Below are 27,896 nucleotides of genomic sequence, written 5' to 3'. Positions count from 1 at the left end.
GAGTCGCTTTGGGACGTTAAACTCCGCAAACCAAACCAATCTTTTTTTATCAGGAAAATGAACACGTTGGTCAACATTGTTTCGGAAAAGCATAAAATTGTATCAAATAAAGCGTAGACTTCGCGATAATCAAGCTTTCTTTCCCTTGCTGCGTGCCATATATATATATCAAAAAACAAACCGCAATTTTTAATCAATAAACTGGTCAAACCCTTTTAATGCGAAAGCATTTCTTCACTATGTCCACAGATTTCTGTAAGCAGACCATGTACGCAGATCGCGTCCACAATTGTGTCCGCAGAACGTGTCCGCAAAATCGTGTCCGCAGCAGTTGTGAGTAATTGAGATGCGGTAGATTCTAATGGGTGGTGTCAATCGATAGAGGGTGACGTAATGTCTTTATTTATTTATTTATTTATTTATTTATTTATTTATTTATTTATTTATTTATTTATTTATTTATTTACAAATACTGCAGGCAGCAGCGCTTCCCAAGCAGGAGAGGGGTTGCATGCTCTGCAATAGCAGTTCAGCAAACATATTTTCAGAGGTGCTTTCAACAATAAATTGAGGCAAACGGTTCCACTAACGTGTTGTGAGGAGAAAGTATGAATTCTGGTAAAGTTTGGTCCTGGCGAAATATGGGCTTACTACTTTGGAGTGGTTCCGTCCTCTAGAGTGCAGCAAAAATATAAGTATCACGTGACAAACCAGACTTCTTGTTATACAGCATGTGAAAGAATTTCAGCCTAGAGACCTGACGGCGTATTTTAAGGGGTTTTAGCGTAAGCAGAGTCAGCATGTTATAAAGAGAAGACGTTGAACGGTAATCAGAAAAAATGAATCCAGCGGAAAGACGCTGGACACGCTCTAGTTTGATAATATCCTTACTATAGCACGGGTCCCAAACTACCGAGGCACACTCGAGAACTGGTCTGACTAGATACCGGTATTCTTCAAGTTTGACGCCAAGAGTAGAGAAACACATTATAAGGAATGGCTTAGAGCTCTCCAGGACTCTTACAAGACCGTGCACCTAAGAGAGCAGACGCCCGACAAGTCCGCTCGCAACAGCTTCATAGCTGACTAGAGACGCTCACCCTGGCACTAGGAACGCGTCGACAAATTCATCCACGCCGACTGACGGCGCGGCTCCGACTCCTTCACCGCCCGCAACAAAAGCGGTGCGCGTCGCAGCCCTACGCAGTAAACTTCCATCGCTTCCTTCAGAAGCACTTCGTGTGATTTTCCGCCCACGCGCTGAGCATCAATTAGATCAGATTCCAGGCATCAAACTACGAAACGCTATCCAGGAGTAGCTGAACACACTACTTCCCTCAAACGCCTTCCTCCGGGTCCACCCTACCAACCACACATTCACGGTTGCCACCTCGCAGACCGAAATTTCTCTGGGTCTCTCTGATCACCTCCATCATTATTGATGGCAAACAACATCCCTGTGCGGCGTACTCAGCCCCCCCCCCTCCTAGAGCCACCCGTGGTGTCATCTCACAAGGGGACTGCCAAGAAACGCCTGCAGAAGTCTACCACCACATCGTGCAAGGCAACCCCAACTGCAAGATCGTGGCCGCTAGGCAGATGGGGAAGACTAGCTCCATACTCATTACATTTGACGAAGATTACGTCCCTTTTCCGTCAACTACATGAGCACAATATACCGCTGCACACCCTACAAAGGCAGCCCGGATGCCTGTACCAACTGCAGGAACCTGGACACAAATATGACGTCTGCCATCTGCCGAAGGCAAACCTCTCCCCGCGATGGGGAAAAAATCACCCCGTCCAAGACCCCCCCTGCATTCTCAAATGCATCTAATGTGAAGGCCCACATCTCACTGGCACCGGCTCATACAAGGCACGTAAACTTTCTACATCCCGCAAAGCGGCTCAAGGAAACAACGTGTGCAATCCATCGACTTTCAGTTCACAGGACTGGCCCGCACTACCTCCCCCGCAAGACCCTTACTTCCAGTCACAAACCTGGGCCCATACAACTGCTCAGTCCAACGCGCGCCATTCGCCACCATCCGCCCACTTTGTTCCAGTTCCGCCTCGCCAAGACCTCAGCGTAGAAAAGGCCCTACTACGCCAACGGATTGCGCAGTTGGAAGCCCAGATAAGTGCCACCTCTGGTGTAACCTCTCCTTCCCAACCCCCCATCTCCCCACTGCGCACCACAGCTTATGCACTAAATTACCCCCTTCACTCATTAGTGCTCTTAGCCCATCTGTTTCTTCTGATTCTGCTTGCATGGAAACCGAAATAGATTCACCACAATATCACTGTTCGGTTAAAACAGCTCACCCAAACTCACCTTAAACTGAAGCTGATCTGCAAGTCCTTGTTGAAAAGTTAGAAGCTACCATAACAGAGAGGCTAGAAAGAAAGACAGTTGAGTGGTTTGAGATTAAGCCGGTAGAATGCTTAGAAGCTGTCTTATTCCAACGCATGGAAGGCATACTAAAACATGTCGTCAATGAATTCAGCAGGCGCTTCGACGCCACAGAAGAACAAACAACGCGACGCTTTGAGAATCTAGAGGAATGTATTACTACCCTCGACAGTCACCAGTACAGACGTCGAAAGACAAAAGCTCCGGAGCATCACAACAGACCTTCCAATCCTGTTGCACAAGGACGCCCCATTTCCACACAAGACATACTCCATATTCCCACTGTATAGGATCATCCTCCTCCTGTTGCAGGTTCCATTATGCCTATAATCCATGGTGGTGAAACCGAGTTCAATGCTAACTGTCTGGCAGTAGAACTGCCGAGGTTTTGGCCAAAAACGCAAAGTACTTGAACAATTTCTTCATTGCGCAGCCGGCCCTGACGTCCTGGCTCTGCAGGAACCCACCAATCCTATAACCCTCCCAGGTTATGTCACTATTATTACTTCCTCAATCAGCCACGCTATCCAAAGTTGCCTTTCTAATTAGACCGTCACTACCTACTATAACTCATACGTTAGCCATACCAGACTTCGACCATCTCCTCCTGGAATTGGTCCCTCAGCATACACAGGCCAAGAGCCTTTTCATTCTCAATGTATATAGTCACCCAAAACAACCACATACCAACTTCGATCGTCTGTTGACGCTGGCCAAAAGAACTGCCAACAAGTGTCCTCTCCTGATTGTGGGTGATTTTAACGCACCGCATACAGCATGGGGATACTCAAGTGATTCTCCGAAAGGCCGCAGAGCATGGCTCGCTGCGCAACAGGCAGGGCTCTCTCTCATCACTGATCTGACTTACCCCACACGTATCGGCAATAATGTGTGTAAAGACACCATACCAGATCTTACCTTCACTTACCGGCTCCCAGCAGCTACTTGGTGCAACACCAAAGAGTGCTTAAACAGTGATCACTGCATCCTTGAAATTCTTCGTAACACTCACCTTCCTCACCATCCATCTAGGGGATCCACTCTCACCAAGTGGGATTCACTTCGGAAATGCAGATCTACCAGGACAGCTGCTCCAATCACCGACATCACTGCTTGGACTACACAACTACAGAAGGATTTCCAGGCTGTCACGTGAAAACTTCCTACTGACTGCCCCAGTGACACTGTTGATGCTCGCCTCCTGCATCTCTGGGAAGCTACAGCCAGTCTTGAAAGACGCTAGCAATGTCAAAGATAGAACAGGACCCTCCGCCGCAGGCTGGGCCGACTAAACAAAGACAGAAACACACGCAATTACGCTTTCGAGGCAAAACTGGGAATCCCTATGCAATCGCCTTAATGGTAACATGAGCTTGCCTCAAACATGGAACCTCTTCCGACATCTCATAGACCTATGTCAATCTATGACACCACAAAGACATAACCTCACAAAACTGAATCGCACTTCCCCCACGCCACCATCACAGCTACTTGAGGACCTAAAGGATACATACTTTAAACCTTACCAACCATCCATTTATATTCCATCCGGAATATAAAGGGCTCCCTAATGACTTTTTAAGTCTGCCTATCACTGAAGCAGAAGTACTGGCAGAACTGCAGAACCTAAATACCTCCTCAGCTCCCGGGTTAGACGGTATAACCAAAAACCCTCTGCGCAACTTGGACACACCCTCCATAACCTTAACCAATTACTTTAATGAATGCTGTCAACAAGGCACGTTTCCGGCTGAGTGGAAGGAGGCAAAAGTGGTATTTATACCAAACTCAGGCAAACTGCTTCTCCCCACCAATCTTCGACCTATTTCCTCAATTCTTGTATCGGAAAATTAATGGAGCATGTCATTCATACACGACTAAACAGCTTTCTGGAGGAAGGAGAGCTCCTGCGCAAATACATGTTTGGCTTCCGTCCGAGTTCGGCCACTAAAGATGTTTTCCTACAGCTAAAGCACTTATCCTTGAGTCAAAAACTCGTGATACATGCGCCATTCTCGGAGTGCACCTCACCAAAGCATTTGGTAAGGTAACACACTCTACCATTCTTAATAATCTGCAAACGCTACAAGTAGGCAGCCACATGTATAACTACATAAGGGTTTCCTCAGCAACCGAACAACGACTCTCACACTGGGCCCTCATACGCTACCAAACATCAAGCTTGGTGCTCGGAACACCTCAAGGAGCGGTCCTTCCACCGACACTCTTTAAAATTGCCCTTATTCATCTCCCAAAACCACTTTCTGAGATTCCAGACATACATTTCGCCCTTTATGAGAATGACATTACTGTCTGGGCATGTCGAGGCAGTGACGCCATAAAAGAGACTGACTTCCAAACAGCCCCCAACACTATTGACAACTATGTGAAGGAGAGAGGCCTATTCTGCTCACCTTCTTAATCTCAACTCTTCCTTTACCGACATGAATTCACACATGTTGATAGCCCACCTATCACTCTGACACTCGGAGCACAACTGATTCCCCTGGTAACTCAAATCAGAGTACTAGGAAAGACTCTCTACTCCCATGTAGCACATGCAGATGTATTCAAAGCAGTCCAGACTCATGCTCATCAAACTACGCGACTCATCCGACGTGTAGCACCTCGGAAAACAGGCCTTCATGAAAGAAACACACTTCGCCTCACACAAGCATACATTACCAGCAGAGTCGCATACGCTCTTCCATCCTTACCGCTCACTAGCAGGGAACATGATGGAGTGAATGTTTAACTCCGCAGTTGTACAAAACCAGCCCTGCTTTTTCTCCCAGTACCTCAGCATTCCGATTGCTGAAACTTGTGGCCCATAATACGTATGAAGAGCTCCGTGAAGCTACACTGACAGCCCAGACGACCCGCCTTTCGCGTACATCAGCAGGTCGCGCACTGCTCTCTTCTCTACACATATCCCCAATAGGACTCCCATCTAAAGGCACACCATTACCTCCTGAAATTCGCTCCAAAATTTTGGTACCCCCCCCTCCCACTTCCCGAAAACATGAACCCAGAACGGGATGGGAAACGTAGATCAGCCAGGGCGCAAGCCTTGCACATACAATATGGCGAATACCCCAGTGTAGCACATGTAGATGCAGCCACATATGCAAACACCCATCGTAAGGTACTAGCAGTTACTAATAATCATGCAAAACCTCTCTGCTTGCTTAATTCTCACTGATTCTACAACAGAGGCTGAGAAGCAGCCATTGCGCTAGCCATGACATCCACACCCGCTGCGAAAAGAATTTCGGATTCCAAAACAGCTATCCTGAAATTTGCCAATGGTTTAGTGTCATCCAACATCCACCGCCGTTTGCGTTTTTGGCAACCCCGACAATCTGTCACCCTTATTTGGACACCCGCGCATGTGGGCCTTCCCGGTAACGAGGAAGCTCACTCCCAGGACTGAAGTCTCAATTTCCAGGCTGGGGAGGAACAGTCTTCCTCAGATGCCGGGGAGTGCCTGCTGCCCTTTCGTGACATCCTTACCTATACAACCGCAAAAATAGGAGAACTTGCGCACCCCCTGCCCAGAATCTTGCAATAACACAAGCTGCCCATTGGCGCAAGCTACAAACGCGCACAGCCCCATACCCCATCCTTCTCCACGCCCGCTTTCCTGACCAGTTTTCTTCATCTTGCAAGCTCTGTGGCAAACCTGGCGGCTTTCTACACATATTACCCACCTGCCCCTCATTCCCTCATCCTCCTTCACCAGGGGTAGGCCTAGATTACTGGGAGAAACGACTCACCTGTACCTCCTATACGGAGCAGCGCAAGATCATTACATACGCTGTCGCTCGGATAGCCCTCCAAGGGCTTCCTTTTGCTTTGTAGAGGGCCCTCCGTACATGGAGGAGGCTCTCGAATGACATGTAGAGAACAACGCCCCCCCCCCCCCCCCCCCTCTGTAATATTGGCAGTAAATGTCTCTACCACAACCTAGCGCCTTTTAATTTTCGGCAAAGAAAACAAAGCTTATTAAATACTTTCGTGGTAATGCTGTCAATGTAGGTGGGCCATTTGAGGCTCTCAGTAATCGGTAGCCCTAGATATTTAACAGCTGAAACCGAGTAAATAAACTAGCCCTGTATGTGATAGTTGTAACCAAGGGGATTCTTCCTTCTTGTTATTGACACAAATACAGCTTTTGTCGTTGGTGTTGCCGAAAAATTAATTAGGCCAATAAGTTAAATATGTATCTGCGCAGGCGCAGTATCTGCCACATTTGTTTTGTGGACACACCTTTTTTTTTCGAAAAGTTTGCATAAGGCATAAGCTGAGGAAGGGGGAATGGGACGCAGGAGATAGAAAGTTAAAAGAAGGAGTGAAGTCCAGTTGCGCTTATGTATTCGCAGAGGTTGGCAGGGTTGCGATTGTTCATTGTCCACTTCTCGTAATCACAATCGCGATTCGACCGCAGGCCCACCTTCATGAGTATCCGTTGTCTAATGCGAGTCGTTGATGGACACGTCCACAAGTGACGCACATCGCAGACCTCAGGTGCAGTGTCACAGTCAGGGCACCTGTCAGTCACTGGTAGATCTTTTTCCCGCCATCGATGTCGAACAGATGGGGTCAGAGCAGCCCCTGCCCTGATCCTGCGCACTGCCTGCCGAGTAAGACTACGGGGAGAGGCTGCGAACACGGAGGAATGAAAGCGCGTGTTCGCTGGCGCAGAACTTTCGAATCGGAAGCGTGGGACAGGAACGGATCTGGGGGAAGAGGGGAAGGTGGTGGATCGCCTGATGTGTTTATATGCGTCATAGCATCCGCTTGAATATTATGTGGATCGCGAGCATGGCCGCGAATCCAGTGTATGCGCACAGGACATGAGTACATTGAACAGAGCAAATTTATGGACTGTGTTATTTGGAATGTGCGTCAAACGGCCTTACGCTGTTAAGGGCAGTGAGAGAGTCTGTGTAAAGATGAGCTGCATTGAATGTAGGAACTGGTGGAAGGGAATATATGGCATTGTAAATAGCTTGAAGTTCAAGTGCCAGAGGGGTGCACGTATCCGCGGTATATGTCACGTGAGTGTTGAGATGCAGATGAGAGGGACTATACACAGAAGTAACTCTTCGCTCTGCAGTATGTGATGCATCAGTATATAATATGCACCCTTCAGGCAGATGTGCATCCGCACCGACGGGGAAGCAGTGGGCGATATTCCGTGAGCTGGCAGTACGACCATGGAGGTAGTGTCTTTAAACGATGGAGTTGTAAAGATTGTTTGCGAGCTCTGTTTGCCATCCGCTGATCAATGAGTTCACCGAGCGTATTTAGCTGGGCATACTCCTGAAGTACTGGTATGGGTGTTAGGCTAGGAAGACATGTTGTTGCACGCATAGCCTCATGATTGATGGCCTCAAGGGAGTCCCACTGTCTGCGGGTGAGACGTTGAAACTGTGCCTGGTAGATTATACGCGGCTGGAGGACAGAGCGAACAAGCTGGCGGGCCGTGTGAGCACGCGCGCCGCCAAAGCGCATACCTATGCGACGAATCAGACCTAGCGGTGCGTGAGCGGACTTACGGATGGCTGTCAGCCACGGGGTACCAGTCCCAGAGGAATGAAAAAGAAGAGCAAGAATGCGAACGGTTTGTGCCTGAGGAATCGGGATATTATCTATCATAAAATTTATAGTGGGAGCTTTCCATAAGCCAGCTTTATTTCCAATGCGAATGAAACAGGATTTTGTATGCGAAAGAATTAGACCCAAAGAAGGGAGGCGAAATTTCAATACATCCAGCACATGCTGGATATGTCTGATGGACAGACGTAGCTGGGTGACAGCACGATAAGGTTATATCATCGGCATACCCAAGCACGCGTATAGAAGGGATGGCCTCTAGGGCTCGAAAAAGTGGAATGAAGGCCACATAAATAATGTAGGGGCGAGAACGGAGCCCTGGGGCACTCCTCTGTTCGAGGGTGACCAAAGGGCTTTCCATGGGCACGCACACTGAACATTCTATTTATTAGAAAGGCGTGAATGGAGTGGAGAAACCTGTGAGGGAGACCAAGAGTTTGTAGGGAGGCAAGAATGGATGAGTGAAGGATGTTATAATATGCCTTTGTTATATCTGTAGCGGTCACGGTTCTAATACGATGACTGTGCGGAGAGTGGTGAAGCACGTCAGCAGTCAAAGTAGCAAGACCGTCCTTCGTTCCTACTTGCCGGCGGAAGCCAATTTGGGATTCTGGATAACAATCATGGGATTCCAACCACCACGATAAGAGAGTGGCGAGAATATTTTCGTAAAGATTACAGATTGTTGAAGTCAGGGAAATTGCACGAAGGGCCGAGAGAGATACTGGAGGATGACCTGACTTCGGTATTGGAACAATAAAATGCTTCCACTCGTCCGGCATGACACCAGAATGCCACACGTCATTGAATGCATCAAGCAAGGCCTGCAAAGCAGTCCCTTCCAAGTTGCGGAATAAGGAGTTAGGTATGCCGTCGTGCCCGGGAGCAGAGAGCAGAGTGAGGCGTTCAATGGAGGCCAGCAGCTCTGACATGGTTAGGTCAGAAATAATCTCATCGGGGGGTTCGGTAACCGGTAAGCAAGGTGGAGAAGTCAAGGTCGAATCATAGTGTGGAAAAAACTGTCTGGCCGCCTGTTTTGCAAATGTGTCCTCATCCACATCCATCGCAAGGCGAATGCTTTGTGTAATCAGAAACTTGAGAAGAGCGCTCCATGGCGTGAAACACTCGCCAAAGTTGTCGATTACCCTGCTTGGAGGACAGGCACTCACACCATGAAGTCCGACGTTGCCTTCCTAGACGCATTTCATACCGCCTGGCACGTAGGTAGCCCGGTGAAGAGCGGGGATAGCCGATGGGTCACTGGGTTTACGAGCAGCATAATGATCCGACTGGCGACGCAGAGCTCGAAGATTCAGGAGGTGGATGTCCGGGTTTGGCTCGTCTTCATTTACAGTGGTGGTAATCGTGTGGGACGCAAGAGCAGCAGAGAGAGTAGACAATGCTGATGATAGGGTGAAATCAGATAAGCGATTGTCTGTGCGTACAGAGTCCCATGATGTTATTCGTATGCTACGGCGTATTTTACGTATGCGCGACGCAATGAGAGAGATAAAGATAGGACTGTGATCACTACTCTAGGTATCTGGTTCAACAGCCCAACGAGGGATACCAGGGCCTAACCACCAAGTCAAATCAGGTGAATAAGGCCCACCTCGTGGATGGGTAGATGTATGCAGGTGGTTTAAAAGATGGAAAGAATTATTTGAAAAGCTGCCCTGGATGTGTGCACCCCTGGGAGAATCCGATGGGTAACCCTACGAGGTGTGTGTGCCGTTGAAGTTTCCACCGACTAGAATAGGGATACCCGAATACGTATAACGCAGAAAACGCACCAATCCAAGATTAGGAGATGCGGAACCAGGACGTCCATAAAAGGAAACTAGAATAAGAGCGTGCGTACAGGCTTAACTAGGAGTGCTACCACCTCTTGCTGAGTGTTACACTACCGTGAAAGGTCGATCGGTGCGTGGGGAACTGAAGGTTGAATATAAATTGCAGACTTACCTGGGCTGAGGGAAGAGGTGATACAACCGCGATCAGCAATGGATGGTGAATGGTAAGCGCAGAATCCTGAAAGGCGAGGAAGTGAGTTATGCTCTTGAAGTAGGAAGGCCCACGCCTTTAGCTTTTTGTCGCGAAGGCGGATGTTCACAATTCAGAGGCCTTATTCGCAAAGCCTCGGCAATTCCACTGCACCACCAGAGACAGTGCATTGCATCCATTGCGAGGCCGAAGAGTTTCTACGATGAGGGAGGTCACTTGCTCCATAAGGGCTAATATTGTATCCACTGTCGGGGTAGTCAGGGTTAACGGGTTGTCTGCACGTGAGTGGGGTTTGATGCTTATTGAAGGTGATTCATCTGAATACTTATCACGAGGTATTAGACTTCTTCGAGAGTGTTGAGAGCGGCGCTGTTCTCGGAGCTGGGTGAGTTCGTCTAGATGTTGGCGAGCCTCCGCAATGGCATTGTCTAAAACAGCGTTTTCATCTGCGGCATCCACATGTGATTGGTGCACTGGCCGTTTTGGTGTACCATTTGATCCACGAGGGTGAGTCGCTTGTGCGTATGAACGCTGCTGAGAAGACATATGATGAGCGGGTTGGTCAAGTAAAAGAAGTGCAGGGAAGTCGGGTTCGTCACATGTAACAGCAGCGAAGAGATTACTTAAAGGAATATCTGCTTTTCCAGGCGGCTTGCGCGACGGCCTCGTTTGCTTCTTTGGATAAGCGGGGGAACGCATGTCATGGTCCGCCGATTTCCATATGGCACAAATAGCTATTGGTTCATTCATGTCGGCCGCAGCTGCCGGATTAGGGCAGGTATTTTGCATGTGCCCTTCTTTATGGCAGTGATAACAAAATATGCGACGAGATCGGAAGGGCTGTGGTTTGATAATCGCACCATAATAGGTTAGGTACTCAGACAGAGTCAAAGGGCCTTGTAGGGGGAGTAGGTATGAACTCCGGCGCCCCAGAGGCCGTGCTTGCGACACTGCGTGATTTGAACAGCGAATGTTTGCTCGCACCTCCTCAGAAGGACTTCTGCTGTCGACATGGTCAATGACGCAGCGGAGGGTGTCAGGGCCATAGAAAAAAGATTGTTACGTACCAGTACGTAACGGGGGTGTTTACTGGTAGTCTAAAGCGCTGCGAGTCACGCAAGGACCACCAGCACACACCACTGTGTCTTCCGTTTCTTCTTCTTCTTCTCTCCAGCCTTTGCTTCCTCTCCTGACGCCCCGAAGCACGTGAAACTTCCCCCCTCGCAGACGAAGCCCCAGGACAAGCAGTTTAAGGAAGGTGCCGGGGATGGAAACTTTTTAGCCGAGCCACATGCACCACCTGGGTCCGGCGTGAGCATCGGCCACTTTCGGTGCGGCGTGAAATTACATAATTCACGTCACTCGGGCGCTCCAAAACGACAAAAGGGCCGCTATACCGAAACAGCAGCATCTGGGTTAAACCACGCTTGCGCAGCGGCATCCACAGCAACACTAAATCACCGGGCACATAAGCGACATGTGGGCATCGGTTGTCATAACGCTCCTTCGAACGTTCCTGTGAGTCGAGGATGCGGAGGCGGGCAACGCGGCGAGCTTCTTCGGCTCGACATAAAGTAGTGGCGATAGAAGGCTCGTTGTGGAGGGAGAAAGGAAGGATGGTATCAAGACAACTGCGGGCAACTCGAGCATACAGGAGGTAAAACGGACTGTAGTCAGTCGTCTCATGCTGTGCAGTGTTATATGCGAATGTAATAAAACAGAGGATTTCATCCCAGTTCTTGTGATTAGAGTCCACGTACATCGCCAACATAGTGGTCAGAGTGCGGTTGGTCCGTTCAACAAGTCCATTCGACTGCGGGTAATACGGCGTTGTATGACGGTAATCGCAGGTGCATAGACAAAGGAGTTCTTCGATAACTTCAGCACTAAATTGGCGCCCACGGTCACAGATCAGAACTCGAGGAGGGCCATGGCGCAGGCCGAGAAATCGCAGAAGAAATAGGGATACTTCGTAAGCAGTGATTGAGGGTATTGCGGCTGTTTCAGAATATCGAGTAAGATGGTCAACACATACCACTATCCACCGGTTACCGTTAGAAGGTCGCGGAAAAGGACCCAAGAGGGCGATGCCCACCTGCTCAAAAGGTGTGGTTGGAGGCGCAATAGGGAGCAGCGGTCCAGGTGGATGGGAAGTAGGGAGCTTGTACTGCTGGCACTTGACGCAACTGGCTACATAGTGCAGAATGACTTGACGCATTTTCGGCCAGTTAAAGCGTTCCTGTGTGCGATGAAGGGTCCGGGCGACATCCAAGTGGCCCGACGTGGTATCGTCGTGCATCATTTCAAGAACGGGAATGCGGAGGTTTTCCGGCACGACGAGGAAAAAACGTGCACCTCCGGGGTTGAAATTCTTCTTGTAAAGTAGGCCGGCACGATCGCAGAAGCGCGCATCTCTTGAATCATGAGCGGCAGAGAAGAGCGGTGCCAAAGTCGGATCGTTGCGTTGTTCTGTCTGGAACAGTTGAGGGTCAGGAAACGTTGCCGAAATAGGCGCCAGGTAGTCATCAAAGTTGTCATCATCACTACCAGCTGATGAAAGCGGCAAGCGTGACAGAGAGTCAGCGTCAGCATGTTGGCGGCCGCTTTTGTATGCCACAGTGAAGTTAAACTCTTGCAACCGCAATGCCCATCGAGTGAGCCGGCAGCAAGGGTCACGAAGATTTACGAGCCAACAGAGCGAATGGTGGTCAATGACGATGGTAAAAACATTGCCATATGCAGGAACGGAATCGTTGCACCGCAAAAACCACTGCGAGGCACTCTTGTTCAGTAACGGTGTAGTTGTGCTCCGCCTTGTTCAACGAACGACTAGCACAAGCTATCACGTGCTAATCGGTGCCATGACGCTGGATGAGCACAGCACCAACGCCCACGCCACTAGCGTCGGTGTGAACTTAGATGGGGGCAGAAGGACAGAAGTGACGTAGGATAGGTCCTGATGTCAGAAGGAATTTGAGGTGGCGGAAGGCAGAGTCGCAGTTAGTAGTCCAATTGAACGGTGCATCTTTGTGCAAAAGACACGTGAGCGGGTATGCGATGTCAGCGAATCTGGGCACAAAACGACGAAAATAGGAACACAGTCCTAAAAAGCTCCGAAGCGGCTTCACTGATTTCGGTGCTGTAAGGCTGGTTACAGCCGCAATCTTCTGAGGATCCGGCCGAACACCATCCTTATCGACCAAGTAACCAAGAAAAATTGTTTGGCGTTCGCCAAAGTGGCACTTCATAGAGTTGAGGACGAGGCCTGCTCTCTCAACGCAATCGAGAACGATGGCGAGGCGGCTATTGTGTTCCTGAAAGGTCTTGCCGAAGATCACAACGTCATCCAAATAGCACAAACAAATTTTCCACTTGAGTCCGCGCAGAATGGTGTCCATGAATCGTTCGAACGTGGAAGGCGCATTGCACAATCCAAAGGGCAATACGTTGAACTCATAGAGACGATCGGGGGTCACAAATGCCGTCTTTTCTTTGTCGCTTGTGTTCATCGGTATCTGCCAGTACCCCGATCTCAAGTCTACCGAGGAGAAGTATGACGGCGAATGAAGACAGTCGATTGCATCGTCAATACGTGGAAGTGGATATACATCTTTTTTGGTGACGGCGTTAAGGCGGTGGTAGTCCACACAGAAACGCCATGTGTTGTCTTTCTTTTTAACGAGAATAACTGGAGCCGCCCAAAGACTTGAAGATTCCTGGATAACGCCACGTTGGAGCATGTCATGAACTTGTTCGTCATTAAGCTGACATTCGGCCGGAGACACACGATAGGGCTTCTGTCTGATCGGGCGAGAAATTCCAATGTCAATCGAATGATGGATGCGAGAATTTGGAATCGGTGGCTGATGATCTCTGGCGAAGTCGAAAACCGAAACATGCTTGAAGAGCAGGTCTGTCAAATTTCGGCGCTCCTGTGCTCCCAACGCTGTGTTTATCATTGCCTGGATTCTAGACTCTGCAAAATGAGATGTTTTCTCTTCAGGAGCATGGTTACTTAGTGCCGCCACGTAATTCGACACACCTTCCTCGTAATCAGCGAGCCTCATGGCACGAGGCACCACGGCTGGCTCGTCGGAATAGTTTAGAGTCCACAGCAAGGTGTGGCCTCTGGTGACTGAAACTATGCAACGAGGCACCAATACACTCTTCTTTGCACAGGCCAGCGTTGTAGGTTTCACTACGGCGTCGATATTCTCGCACAAAATCATAGATGAAATAACTTGAATGAATTCTCCGGAGATCGCAGGTACAACTGTATCTTAAAACACAGAAAACGCTCATAAATAGAGCGACGAGGTTTCTACGAGGGCCGACATCAACGCAGCATTAAGCGAGATCTGTCCACTACGGTAGTCTAACGTTGCACCACACTGTTGCAAAAAGTCTATACCTAGAATTACTTCATGCGTGGAACGAGGCAACACTGTGATTTCGGTTCGAAACGCTTGGCCCCCAATCACAACTTTCGCATAGCACACACCCAAAGGCACCAATGATTCACCGCCAACAGCACGGAATACCACAGCTTGATTCACGCTAAACATCACTTTATGTCCTAATCGATTCTTGAATGCTAAACTCATAACAGAGAGTGTTGCGCCAGTGTCAATTAGTGCCATCGCGGGGATGCCGTCAGCGGATACTTCGAGTTTGTTCTTTAACATAAACACAGGCAGAGGTATTGGAAACGCTGATTTTCCTGCGACCTCACCCCCATCGGCCGTCTTCTAGTTTCCCGAAGGGGAAGAACGGCGCCCAGGAGACGGTGATTGTCGCTGTCTTTGGGTTGGCGGCGTCAAGCTGCGGTTCGAAGCAGGCGATCCGTTTCGCATCTGTACCAGGCGGTATGTATCCAGAGTCGGTGTCGGATAAGATTCAGTGCCGAAATGATTAGAAACGTTGGGCAGCGGTCGATGATCTTGCGGTAGCAGGCCCCACCGACGGCAATACCGGGAGATGTATCCGGTCATGCTACAGCTATAACACACGGGTTGCTGGCGTCACCGGTCCGAGTAAATGCGGGCGGAAACTGGTTCTGGTTGGCGGTAGTAATCGGAACGGCGTTGCTGACGAACCACCTGGCGTGTGTAGGTGGTTCTTCGGCCCATCTGTGGCTGAGAAGTGCTAAAGTCGTTATGCTGTCTGCCCTCGCCAAAGCGTGATGCATTTAAAGCCGGAGTCCAGGAAGCTGATGGGGTCGCGGGTTCTGCTTGCAGCGCGCAACCGTCATACTGGTGTTCATCCCGGCACGCAGAGTCTTTGTCACTCAACAATTCCTCCCGCACAATCCGGCGTATCAGATCAGCCATGAACTCCGGAGCACTTACATCAACGCTCGCAACAGATGTGACGTTGGCCAGGCGCCCAAATTTAGGAGTAATGCGGCGCAAATTCAAGGTTTCGAAAGTGCGGTAGTGCCTGATGAAATCAGCTGTAGAGTTCGAATTGTCTTTGCTGATAAGAAAATTATAGACATCTACAGCGATACCTTTAAGCAAGTGCCCCACTTTATCTTCCTCGGACATCCGAGGGTTTACCACCTTGCACAATTTCACAATACCCTCGATATATGCGATGCATGTCTCGCCAGGTACCTGGGCCCACTGCATCAACGTTCGTTCTGCGTGTTTCTTCTTCGTGGATCCATCGCCAAACCAGTCCTTTACCTCTTCTGTGAAACACTCCAAGCTGGTAAGCGAGTCTTCATGATTATCAAACCAAACTAGAGCAGTGCCTTCCAAGAAGAACATTACGTTCGCTAGTTTCACGGTCGCGTCCCAAAGATTCTACCGGCTCACCCGCTCGTAGTTGGTTAGCCACTCGTCGACGTCCTCGTCTGATTTTCCACCAAATGTGCGCGGCTCGCGGTAGTGCTGTCAGTTGCTCACCGCAAGTGTTGTTCGGTCAGCGTCGCCGTCTTGAGCCATGTCAGGTGGTAGGGGTGGCAAACCAGCGAGCCGGCGGCTTCGTCGAAGACAACGGGGATCCGTGTTGATCTACACCGCACCTCCACCACAACTGTTACGTACTCAGTACGTAACGGGGGTGTTTATTGGTAGTCTAAAGCGCTTCGAGTCACGCAAGGAACACCAGCACACACCACTGTGTCTTCCGTTTCTTCTCTCCAGCTTCTTCTTCCTTTCCTGACGCACCGAAGCACGTGACAATATATTTGCACTGACACATGCTTATTCGCATCCAGGGGAATTTGAGGAACTGTACACATTTTCTGGGCGTCCACCAAAGATGGCAAGTTCACCGTAATTGTGTTCGATGGGGGATGGACGACAAATGCGCAGTAGTTAGTAGAACCTAGAACTTGGTCAATTGTGGCTTGAACACACCGGGAAGGAATAGTCGTTATATCAAAGCGCAATGTAGGCTTGATGGTGACGCGGAACGAGTTAGCAGCAAGTGGAAGCGAGGCTCGACTCACTGGCGGCATCTGTGGTGGTGTCAGGGGCTGACACGCGGCAGTTGGCCTTAGATGGGAACACTGAACCGCTGCGACGGGCACAGTTCCTTGAGGGAGGGTTACAGGCACAGAGGCGGCGGAGCAATCCATGGGACACGCCGAAGTCTTTCCATCCCAAGACGAAGCAGACTGGGGGCATGTAGGCGTTGATGACTGCGTGGACGTGGATGCTGCGTCAGGTTGTAACATAGCGGAAATCCGCACAGCTGTCGTCGGCGGAGCAGAATCCATGCAGGCGTGTAGCCCAGCCTCGCTCGGCAACGCCGAGCTAAGCCTAGCCTGCGCCTGAGGGATCCGGTTGGACTTTCTTACTTGACAAAGGGCCACCGAGGCGGAAATCACTCCACAGGGGCGTCTTCGGCATTCGTTCTCACGGAGGGTACTGTCCTACCCACACAAAACGACAGTAAATAGGTGAAACAAGATAAAAACACAGAGCTCTAAGCGGACACACCTGAGCCGCGCGCAAGGGAAGGGAGGAAGGAGGACGTGAAAGCGCAAAGAGAAAAAGGGGGCCACAGCGAATATGACGTCAGAATGTGACGTCATGCAACCGGAAGTAGAGACAAAAGGCATAGGAAGAGATTGGCGCGCAATTTAAAAGTACTAAACTCTAAAACGGGTAAGCAAAAATGAATTAAGCAACTAGAAGCAACAAGAAGCAACCAACAGCAGCATCCGTGCTTTCGAATTGCTCCAAAGCAGACTCTGCGGTGCTGTTTTTATTTTTTTATTTTCCCTTTTTTTGATGAATGAGTTGAAAAACATAATTGCCTTTAATACTTACGTACATTTCTCACCGACACAACGATGATAAATGCTGTGACGATTATAAGTCTGAGCATGAAAAACAAGGCTGCCTGAATGTGGTTCGGCACAGAACACTGTACAACACAAACACTACCGAACACTGTAGTGCACATACTTCGCCGCACATCACAAAAAAAAGTATAAAATAGAAAAATAAAACAACGAAAACCATCCACGTTCCAACTTCAAAGCACGCGTCGTTGCTAGAGGAGCCTTTCCCTTTGTCAAGTGCACTTGGAAGCCAAATTTTTATTTTACTTTGGCAACAAAGTCCAGGCGTACGATGGCAATGAATTTTATGATACTGTTGGAAAGTTCTACTTTGCGTGTTTCGTATCCCACTAGGCCTGCAGGTTTCTGCTGCAGATAGCAAGAAAATCGGCGGGGCGTTATTTCCGCGGCATGTTCGCACTGAAGCAGTGAGTGAAAGTGTTTTCGGCCGATGTATCAAACTTTGTTTAGTGTGTGCAATGAAAATATCAACCCTCTAATATTCACATGACTTTTCAGCGATGCCTCAAGAGGAAGAGGTTGGCCCTACGATGTTAAAAAGAAAAGGCCTGAGCAAGTTTCACATTTACTTTTTTTTGGATGAACTTCGTGGCGACGTACCCAGTCATATAGAAATGAGCCTCGCGTCACTCCTTTCGGTTGCCATGGCACAGTGGTCGAATTCACAAGCACTCAATACTTCGTGCACTATTGCAGGTTCCCAGCATTCATGAGGTCCGTATACATGGGTCTCTGCCTACTCAACATATGCTCTTTTGTATTGCCGACAGATTAGAACTGCAGAAGGCACGTTTCCAGGCTCAGGAAATTTCGCCAGATTCATACATTCTAGCGTATTGATGGAAAGTAGGAACTGGACCGGCATCGGATGATCGTTGGAAGCGCGCATCTGACGCAAGATTTCAAAAACCCGTTCCAAAATATCCTGCGACGTCTTGACGTTATAAGGTACTTGAAGCCCACTTAACAGTCAGGTGCTCAAGGAGGGCCAGTGTACTCGTTAGCGTGACTCGCAGGCTCTCAGCTGTGTTAGCTGATATGAACCCATGCTGTTCATTGGTACGTTCTCATTCGGCTATATATTGGAGGAAACCGGAAAGTGTTTCTTCTTTCACAGAGTTGGCACAGAGAACAGCTGCAGGGAAGCTGGAAGCCATGATGCGTATGATATCTTGCATCACTCTCACGAAGCTACAATTGCGTTAATGGCCCCTTTGCAATCGCGCGAGATCTTTGTAGATAGAGGGCTCGGCGAACTTCATCGCGAAGAAATGTGGAAGGCGCAATAGACTTTCATTTTTAGCGCTAAAGTGTTACTTCGCTATGTTCACAGATTTCTGTCCGCAGACCGTGTCCGCAGGCCATGTCCGCAAAATCTTATCCGCAGCAGTTGCGAGTAATTGAGACGTGGTAGAGGGTAATGAGGTGTGTCAATTGATAGAGGCTGGCGTAATGTTGCTGCAGAAAAAGTAATTAGGCTAATAATTTTTAAGTAACTAATTACAAGCAAAACATGTAAAGGTTGTCCGCAGCAGTTGTGAGTAATTAAGAAGTGATCAAGGTTAATGAGTTATGTCAATCGATAGCGGGTAATAAGGTAATTAGGTAACTATCTAGAGGCAAAACACGCAAAATCGTGTTCGCAGCAGTTGTAATTGAGAGGTCTTAATGGGTAATGAGTGATGGTGCGACACTTGGGGTATGAAAATAAATGTCAGCAAAACATCATCTGTTACAATACCAAGGAAGAAGACTCCTATTTACTTCACTTCTTTGTTATCCGGATCTGCTGTGACACGCAGTAAAGAAGTTAAGTACCTCGGAGTAACAATCGCGGAAAAAATGAGTTGGGAATCTCATATCGATAACATATGCACAAAGCATACCGACAACTTGGATTCATACGACGGAAATTATCAGCTGCACCCACACATGTAAAACTAAATGCATATAAGACATTAGTACGACCCATTCTTCAGTACAGTGCAATAGTCTGGAACCCTCATCAATCTTATCTGAACAAAAAACTGGAAAGAATTCAAAACCTAACACTCCGGTTTATATATAACCGTTACTCACGTTACGAAACTGTGACACATCTGCGTGAAAGCGCGGGCATTTCGACGTTGGAATGCCGGAGACCGACTGCGTGCATGAAATTTCTTTTCCTTCTATATACCAACTGCATCAACATAGATAAAGATTTGTACCTAAAGCCGCCTTATCATCGCTCTAAAGGAATTAACCATGACATGTGTATATGACCGTTTTCTGCTAAATGTGACGTTCAAATTCTCATTTTTTCCCCGTTCCATAGAAACATGGAACAACCTGCCCCACCAGTTTATGAATATTGTGTCACTTGATGCCTTTTCTGCAAGCATTGAATCTTTCTTTCAAGAAATGTCATTGTCGTAGTGTTGTTGTTTCACTGCCCTCTTTGTTGTTCACGAGTCTTAACGTAGCTTGTCAATATCCTCAACCTTGATGTGTTATTCACGGTGTACTCTGTGTGCTTTCCCTGCTGCCTTGGAACACTGTTTATACTTTTTTCTCCACTCCTGTCAGAGCCTGAGAACGGCTCACAGTATAGTAAAATAAATAAAATAAATGTCAATCGATAGAGGGTAAGCTAATGTTGTGGGCGAACGAATAATTAGGCTAATAGGTTATTAGGCATTTATTTAAAGGCAAAAATGAAAAAGTAAAGGCGAAAATGGTCACAATAGCGAATGGTTTGCGCCGCATTTCAATGTATCAAATAGTAAAACAGGTAATTAAATCAGTCAATTAGGGTGACGTCAAAGATGTGACTTCGGTCAACCGGAAGTAGAGCCGAAAACGGGCACAGAAAGGGATTGGCGCCAAATTTGAAAGTACCAAAGACTAAAGTACTTAATTAAGGCTTTCAATTAGGGTTACATCAAGGATTTGACATCAAGCAACCGGAAGTAGAGACGAAAAAGGGAATAGGAAGGAATTTTGGAGCAATTTGAAAGTCCCGAAGACTAAAATGAGTGAACAAGTGAACTAATGTGACATAAAGAATGTGCCGCAAGCAACCGGAAGTAGAGCCGAAAAAGGGCGTAGGAAGGGATTGGCGCTCAATTTGAAAGTACCAAAGACTAAAATGGGTAAACAAGAAGTGAATTAAGCAACTAGAAGCAACCAACAGCAGCATCCGTGCTTTCGCATTACTCTAATGCAGATTCTGCAGTGCTCTTTAATTTTTTTTTTTTTCAAACACGTTTGACCATACTATTGACTTTTGGTCCTTCGTCATTGCTTTCAGGTTGACACTACTTCTCTGGTCATGTTCCCGTGCGGCTTCGATCTGTATTACGGATGCTGTATGGCCATGTGTCATGAACGGCTATTACAGAAAATAATTTCTGACGTTCTTGGTCAAATGCGGAAATTCTGATATAAAATGCAAGTGCCGCTGGGAGTCCACAGTGGGCACAACTTTGAAAACAACTTGATCTGGCTTTCCCGAGATGCCGAAAAGGCGCCGTATGGACCGGTTCCAGCTTGCGGCATGAGTTGTAATGAAGTCAACGAATATAGAAGAGTTTACAGCCGATATAACACGCTGAAGTACAATTTTTGCGCGGACGTTTTCTTTCACGCCCTCTTAGATACAGAGGTGCCAAGAACATAGTGTCACTTCCCAGGAAACGGTTGAAAAAGAATGACCCAGGCGCGGTCAGTCAAAACAGAGCTTTCTCTTTTCATTGAAAATCCTCCAAGTTCCACCTGTCCATTAACCTGGCCGTATTGATCAACAAACAAGCTTTTGAGCCACTTGGTGCCATCTATAAATAGCCCACCATGGCGGCATATTTATTTCAGCGCAGAAATCACCCTTTTGTGAAAGCCATATAAGCGTCGAAAAGACCATATGTAGTTTTGCAAACATGCGCTGCCAAGCAGCAGCATAATTCCTTCCATGCGCAGGAGGTCATATAGGCGTTTACGTTTCATGCGTTCTGCATGAAAAGCGTTATGCATTCTAACATCTTTTGCGCTATGCGCTATGAATGCGGTATGCATTCTAATATCTACTCGATCTGATACATGGAAACATTTGACTTTAGGAACTTTAACACTTACAGGTGTTTAAAAACGCCATCACCAGTAATTGCTGCTTTAGTGGCAGATCCTTATCCTCGCCATTATGGCATCGCCAGCCAGTTTATTTCTTTTTCCTCCTTCGTTCTAGCGCCGCGTCTGCGATGACCATTTTTGTTTCATTCATCTCACTCTCTAGGTTACAATTGTGTGTTGACACGCGACGTTTTCTGGACCTCTGCGCTTCATTCCTTGTAGAGACAGCTGATTTTGTAACACTTTTCTTGCGTAGCGGCAGGACCGGCAAGAACTGGTTTTGTTGTGTCTCAAGACCGAAACATTTGGCCCTGAACTGTCTATGTTTTCTGGTTGTCTTCTCCAGAATCTCTAAGTTTCTTGTCCTGTTTTATTCTTTGACACGGAATCATTTGACCAACTCCTTTAAGAAGTATGTTTATTTTCTCATCCTTGTCTAAATTCTTCTTCTGCCCAAGTTTAACGTGGACACAAACAGATGCTTGGATTATAGAAGCAGAATTTTCTATAAGAACAACATTCTGCGGCGTGAGGTCGTGGCCATCCTTACAGGAAACAGAGAGGGGCTGCTGTTGAGCCATAATGTGAATGCATGCCCCATCGAATGGATGGCAAATTGTGCTCACACAGATCATTGGTTCCTTAAACTATGGCAGCTGTAGAAGCCGACTCGCAAATTTTGGGAAATGTAATGGTATTTTCTACCCTGGAGGATTCTCCTGGCCGGCATAATGTCGAAGTTTTGCTTAAACTTTGTTTTTTCTTCATTAAGTAGGCAGGCGCATTCAGTAGAATAGAGCGAATTGCGCCGCTGACCAGACACGAATGGTATAGGAATCTTTGCCTCTTCTTCATCTAACACATGTATGAAGTGCCGTGCGATCAGATGTTCTTCGAAAGTGTCACTTGCATACCACTGTGTGTGGTTATAACCTCTGATACGGACGACGAAGTGAGATATCTCATTTGTGAAACAGTTCTGGATCTCATGGAACCAAAAATAGTGAAATCTTCTGCCTTTGGCTTCAATGCCTCCAACTGGATTTACAGTTCCGTACGAAGCAAGTGATGTCCCTTCCATGTTTTGCTAAATCGGGAGCTGTTTCACTCGGTCCGGAGACATCTCGAGGTTGTTGTCGCTCTGAAGAATCCATGTTATATGAATCACGTAGCCATAAAGCAAAAAAAGGCCCGAAATACCGGATCTACGCGAACAGGTGCTCTGCCTTCGACGAGTTAGTAGACGATATGAAAAGGTCGTTTTCTCGTTCTTCTTACGCAACAAACTTATAAAGTTATGGTTTGTCAGTTCCAATAAATTGTCGCTAATAAACTTTATTTCATTAAGAAACAGCAGATATAGAAGTATTTACGAGCTTGTTATGAGAATGGCCAAATAGCACACAACACGCGCAGCATTGTTAGGGGAGTGGTCGCAGTGCTGATTTTGTCGTCATGAAGCGGAGAATGAATAAACTCCCGTCGGCACACCTACTGATCTAGCCATCGTATGCAGGGGCCCTATTCTCTACACGCAAGGCTGCTGTTCGGCGCCGTATTGTTATTCTGATTGGTTCTCAGAACAGTCATTCGTCAGATAGACTACACCCACTATAGGGCGAAGGCTACTGCCATATTCCTCCAATTAACCCGGTCCTCTGCTAGCTGCATGTTTCGACCAGACCCCTGCGAACATTTTAACCACTTACGCAACCTAACTTTCTGCTACCCCCTGCTATGCTTTCCTTACCTTGTAATCCAGTTTGTTACCCTAAGCGACCATCGGTTATCATGTCTTCGTACCACGTTTCCTGCCCATGCCCATTTCGTCTTGATTTCTTTATGATTTTGAGACTAATTACGGGTTTAAAATTTGTGGCGTGAACTTCGTAGTTATCGAAAAGGCTTTTTTGCAGTGACGTCAAAATGACGTGGCCTTGCAAACGAAATTTTAGCAGAGCTATTCATGCAGCCTGGGGAAGTAATTGTAGGGGGAAAAGAATCTATATATGGTAAGGAGGAAAGCACATGTGCTTGTATTATGAATGGGGTGAAATGTACTGCTCGCTGTCAAAGGGCGCTTCCTGAAATCTAATTGGCTCAGGTTCTGTAACGGGAATTACGTGATGCATGAACATTATACGTGGATGTAAAACGACCCTTCAGGGCGTAAAGGATGAGTTGCCATTGCAGTAAATGGCAACTGTTTCACTGGCGCTTAATTTCTCAATCTTGTCTTGGTGTTGCATGTGGGTCCGAGTGCTCAGCCCTTCGGTGACGGCGACATGCTCAGTCTGACCGCCTGACGGCAGCAACAGCGAGGAAAAAGCATGATCAGTTCGAGGCAGATACATACAAAGAGCAATAGTCTCGCATATGGTGGAAAAGTCAGTATTACGGTGAAACTGTGCTTAGCAATGCAAATACGCTTGGATAAGCAGGCTTAAGCAGAAGGCTATTGAAGCCACATAACCAAAGATATTCCGGCTCTCGTCTTGTTCTAGCCAATATAATACAAGCTCGTGAGCTGCCAGTTCTGGTCACTTTTCTATAATTTTTCTTGGCGATCTTAAAGTTCATCATATTTTTCTTTATATCGTTGACATTGCAAGGCGCTCTACAATTGGCGATGTTCTTTTGTTCGCTTCTTCCTAGATTTTTCCTTTCTGTTCATGTTGCATTTGTTCTTTTTCCTTTCAGTTCATGTTGTATGTATTAAACTTCATTATGATGCTTTTAAAAAGATTGGGACACCATGTTTTGAGGCTCTATAAGCATATTAAGTGCTTCCTCTCTGCGTAAGCTCACTCACGACCAAATTCTTGATCCCACAAACCTTTCGTAAATATATATATATATATATATATATATATATATATATATATATATATATATATATATATATATATATATTGTAAGGTAACGCGAAGGTCGGACTTGGGGGAACAGGTTTTATCGCAGACCTGATGCCTTGGTCGCACACTGCAGCCAACCACACTCCGCGATGACGATGGGTATCTACAAGAGGGAGCAGGATGAATATGAAGCAGCACGTTCAGCCGTGTGGAAGATGAAGCGCCACAGCGTGCTGACAATATATATATATATATATATATATGTATACAGAGAGAGAGAGAGAGAGAAAGAGAGAGAGAGATATATTGTAGTGTCGCGCCAATGCTCGGTTGCTCGGTGACTGTTGCAGAGAAGACGAGCGTATGTCGAAAGGCGCGTGCTACAAAAGAAGACGTCAGACGAAGAAAACGACGCAAGAGACTGGCTTGCTAGTTAAACGTTCGGCGGGAACATCGACCTGAGACTGAATGTACTCTTGCATTTGGTGGAGGCTGCTCTTCTTTCCCTTCTCTCACACCGGAGCTTCGCAGTCGCACACTCGCTCCGCCATCCGCTATGCCTGAGGCAACAAGCCAGACCGCTACACCATGCTCGACTGCTCCCATGTTGGCCCCTGAAAAATGCTAACCGGTCGACGCCGCTGGATGTGCCGGCTCGCTAGAAATCACAGAGTCTCAGCTTACGTCATAGTTTGCGTGACTCTACCCCGATTACATAGCTGGGGGAAACAGTTTGAATTTTACCGGCGGGAACAAGAAAAAAACCTCAACTTCTTATCGCATTATCTCAGCAATTATTCGATTGTTTTGCTGCCGGATATGCGACGAGGCTGTCACTAAATGTAGTTTATTAGATTTTCATAGCATATTCGGGTGTCTTTAGTGTCCCTTTAGGAAGTGCCGCATTGTCCATCCTTCTACCTTGGCTTGCCATTCGCAGACAAATGGCATGACGGAACGTTTTAACCGCACCTTGAGTGACATGCTGGCCATGTATGTCTCGTCCGACCACTCAAACTGGGACCGGATTCTCCCGTTTGTCACGTACGCTTACAATACTGCAATACAAAACACGACCGGCTTCTCCCCCTGTTTTCTTCTATACGGCCGTGAACCCACATCAACTACGGACACCGTACTCCCTTATCGTCAGTAATATAAGTGCGCAACAAAGACGCGACAAAAAGGAGAAGTGGACAACGACGGCGCAGAACTGACAATTGATTTAATGGAAGAATGGAAAAGCATATATATACACACGCTTGGTGTACCCACTTGCGCATAGTCAAAATTTATAAAAATATAACAGCACATGTAAAAAGCTCCCCATCACACGCACGTGGTGAAACCTGTCGACACACTATCGATTGTGCAGCATGGTCATCTCTTTTTCTGTCAATGCGACGGATGTTTTACTGACACAAACAATTTGCTTCCGGTTAATATGGAAAGCCTCGGCGATTTCTCGAGTAGTCTGGTCTTTATGATGAAAGAGTATATTAATTAGTATCAACAAAGAAAGGTACACACTCACACGCGTTACAATGTTTTGCTAAGTTTGTTTCATTCTTTTTTATAGACTGTGCATGTTCCATCAACCTAATGTTGATGCAACGGCCTGTCTGCCCAATATACGTACTGCCACAGGACAATGGTATTTGATACACTATACCCATCCTACATCTAATGAAACTCTTGGCGTAATTGACCTGGCATCTGTTGTTACTTCTTGTGCCCCCTCCCCCCCCCCCCCCCAGCATTTTTTGAACTGCTGCACCTACCTTGCCCACCTTATTAGGGGCGGAAAGCAACACCTGTACGCCATATTTTGCGCCTACTTTATTACATCGATGTGACAATGCATGTATATAAGGCACGACTGCAAATTTCTTTTTCATTTTTTCTTTCTAGCTGTGCGGAACGCTTCAGACAACGCAGAATCTTATCGGCACTAGCTACAACCACTGAATCTGGATAACCAGCCTCCCTACATCTATTAGCTCGGATTTCAAGGCTATTAAACATTTGATGAGCACAAGACTTATTGACAGCCATCCTAAAACAAGCTGTTACTATTCCGGATTTAACAAGTTTGGAGTGAAATGACTTGTAGTTTAAAAGAAGCTTTACACTCCTAGGAGAGTACTGCCCACACACATGATTCATATTAAAAATCAACGTTAAATCTAAGAATTGCAATTGACCCTTCCCCGTCCCCACAATCATCTCCCACAAAGGCCGCTACGGCCACAACGCAAACGCAGCATAACGCTTTTCTGAGGAACCTAAAAGGTAAGCTTCAGTCCTGTACCATTCCGAGCAAATATATCAAGGATCTGAGGCACGTATGAAATGTTTAGATTTAAAGTTGAACCTATCCTAACCTAAATATCCCATGAATGACGCATTGTTTTTCCTTCCACTTTTCATTTAATATATTTTCTCCCTAAAATCATCATGACACTCATCCTTGTCAATATAAACAACAAACATAAAAAAATATTCCCAACTATTGTTGGACTCGGACTGTTCTCTCATTAAATTATATATGTTTGGTTTGGTTTGTGGGATTTAACGTCCCAAAGCGACTCAGACTATGAGAGACGCCGTAGTGGAGGACTCCGGAAATTTCGACCACCTGGGGTTCTTTAACGTGCACTGACATCGCACAGCACACGGGCGCCGTGCTTTTCGCCTCCATCGAAAAGCGACCGCCGAGGCCGGGATTCGATTCCGCATCCTTAGGAACAGTATTCGAGTGCCGTAACCACTGCGCCACCCCGCCGGGGCAAATTATATATAGATATATATTAAGGGGAAATGAGGGTGCTCGTTATAATACATGAAGGAAAGAAGCCAACAGTCGGGGAGGCCAAGGAAAGCGTTGGGGATGGTACTTTGTCTTTTTTTTTTTAATGATCCAAGTAAAGATGAAAAAAAAAAAAAGACAAAGTACCATCCCCAACGCTTTACTTGGCCTCCCCGACTGTTGGCTTCTTTCCTTCATATATATATATATATATATATATATATATATATATTGTGAGCCTTCTGTGGACCTTCTTTCATTTGTACATGCCATCATCTTCTTTCATTTGTATATACCATCATCATCGTCCCGCGGCGCCGGGGCTGGCGCGTGCCTGGGTTGGTGACCGGATTAAAACGCTGGACAAGGCTTCGCTGTCCTTGCCGCCACGACCTCGCCGTCTTGACCTAACCTTCTTCCACAAGTGGTGGAGGTGAGAATTGATCCCCTTGCTGTTTTGTGCCCTGCCTCTCGCTGGAGCTACGTTCCGGTCGCTGTTTACCGCCTGCCACCATCGTTATGCCTACCGAGAGCACCCACGATTCGGCAGGACCCTCTACCTCGGCTGCACCACCCCCTCCGACTATGCCCGCACGACAACGCGACCCGCCGCTGTTCGCTGGTCGTCGCGACGAAGACGTCGATGACTGGCTGGACACCTATGAACGCTGCAGTAACTACAACCGGTGGGATGACGCTCTAAAATTTCTGAACGTTTCTTTCTACCTCATTGAGGTCGCCAGAACCTGGTTTATTAACCGCGAACCCCAC

This window comes from Amblyomma maculatum, chromosome 3, assembly GCF_055883805.1.
Source record: "Amblyomma maculatum isolate TAMU_Amacu chromosome 3, ASM5588380v1, whole genome shotgun sequence".
NCBI lineage: Eukaryota > Metazoa > Arthropoda > Arachnida > Ixodida > Ixodidae > Amblyomma > Amblyomma maculatum.
This window is presented reverse-complemented; position numbering follows the sequence as displayed.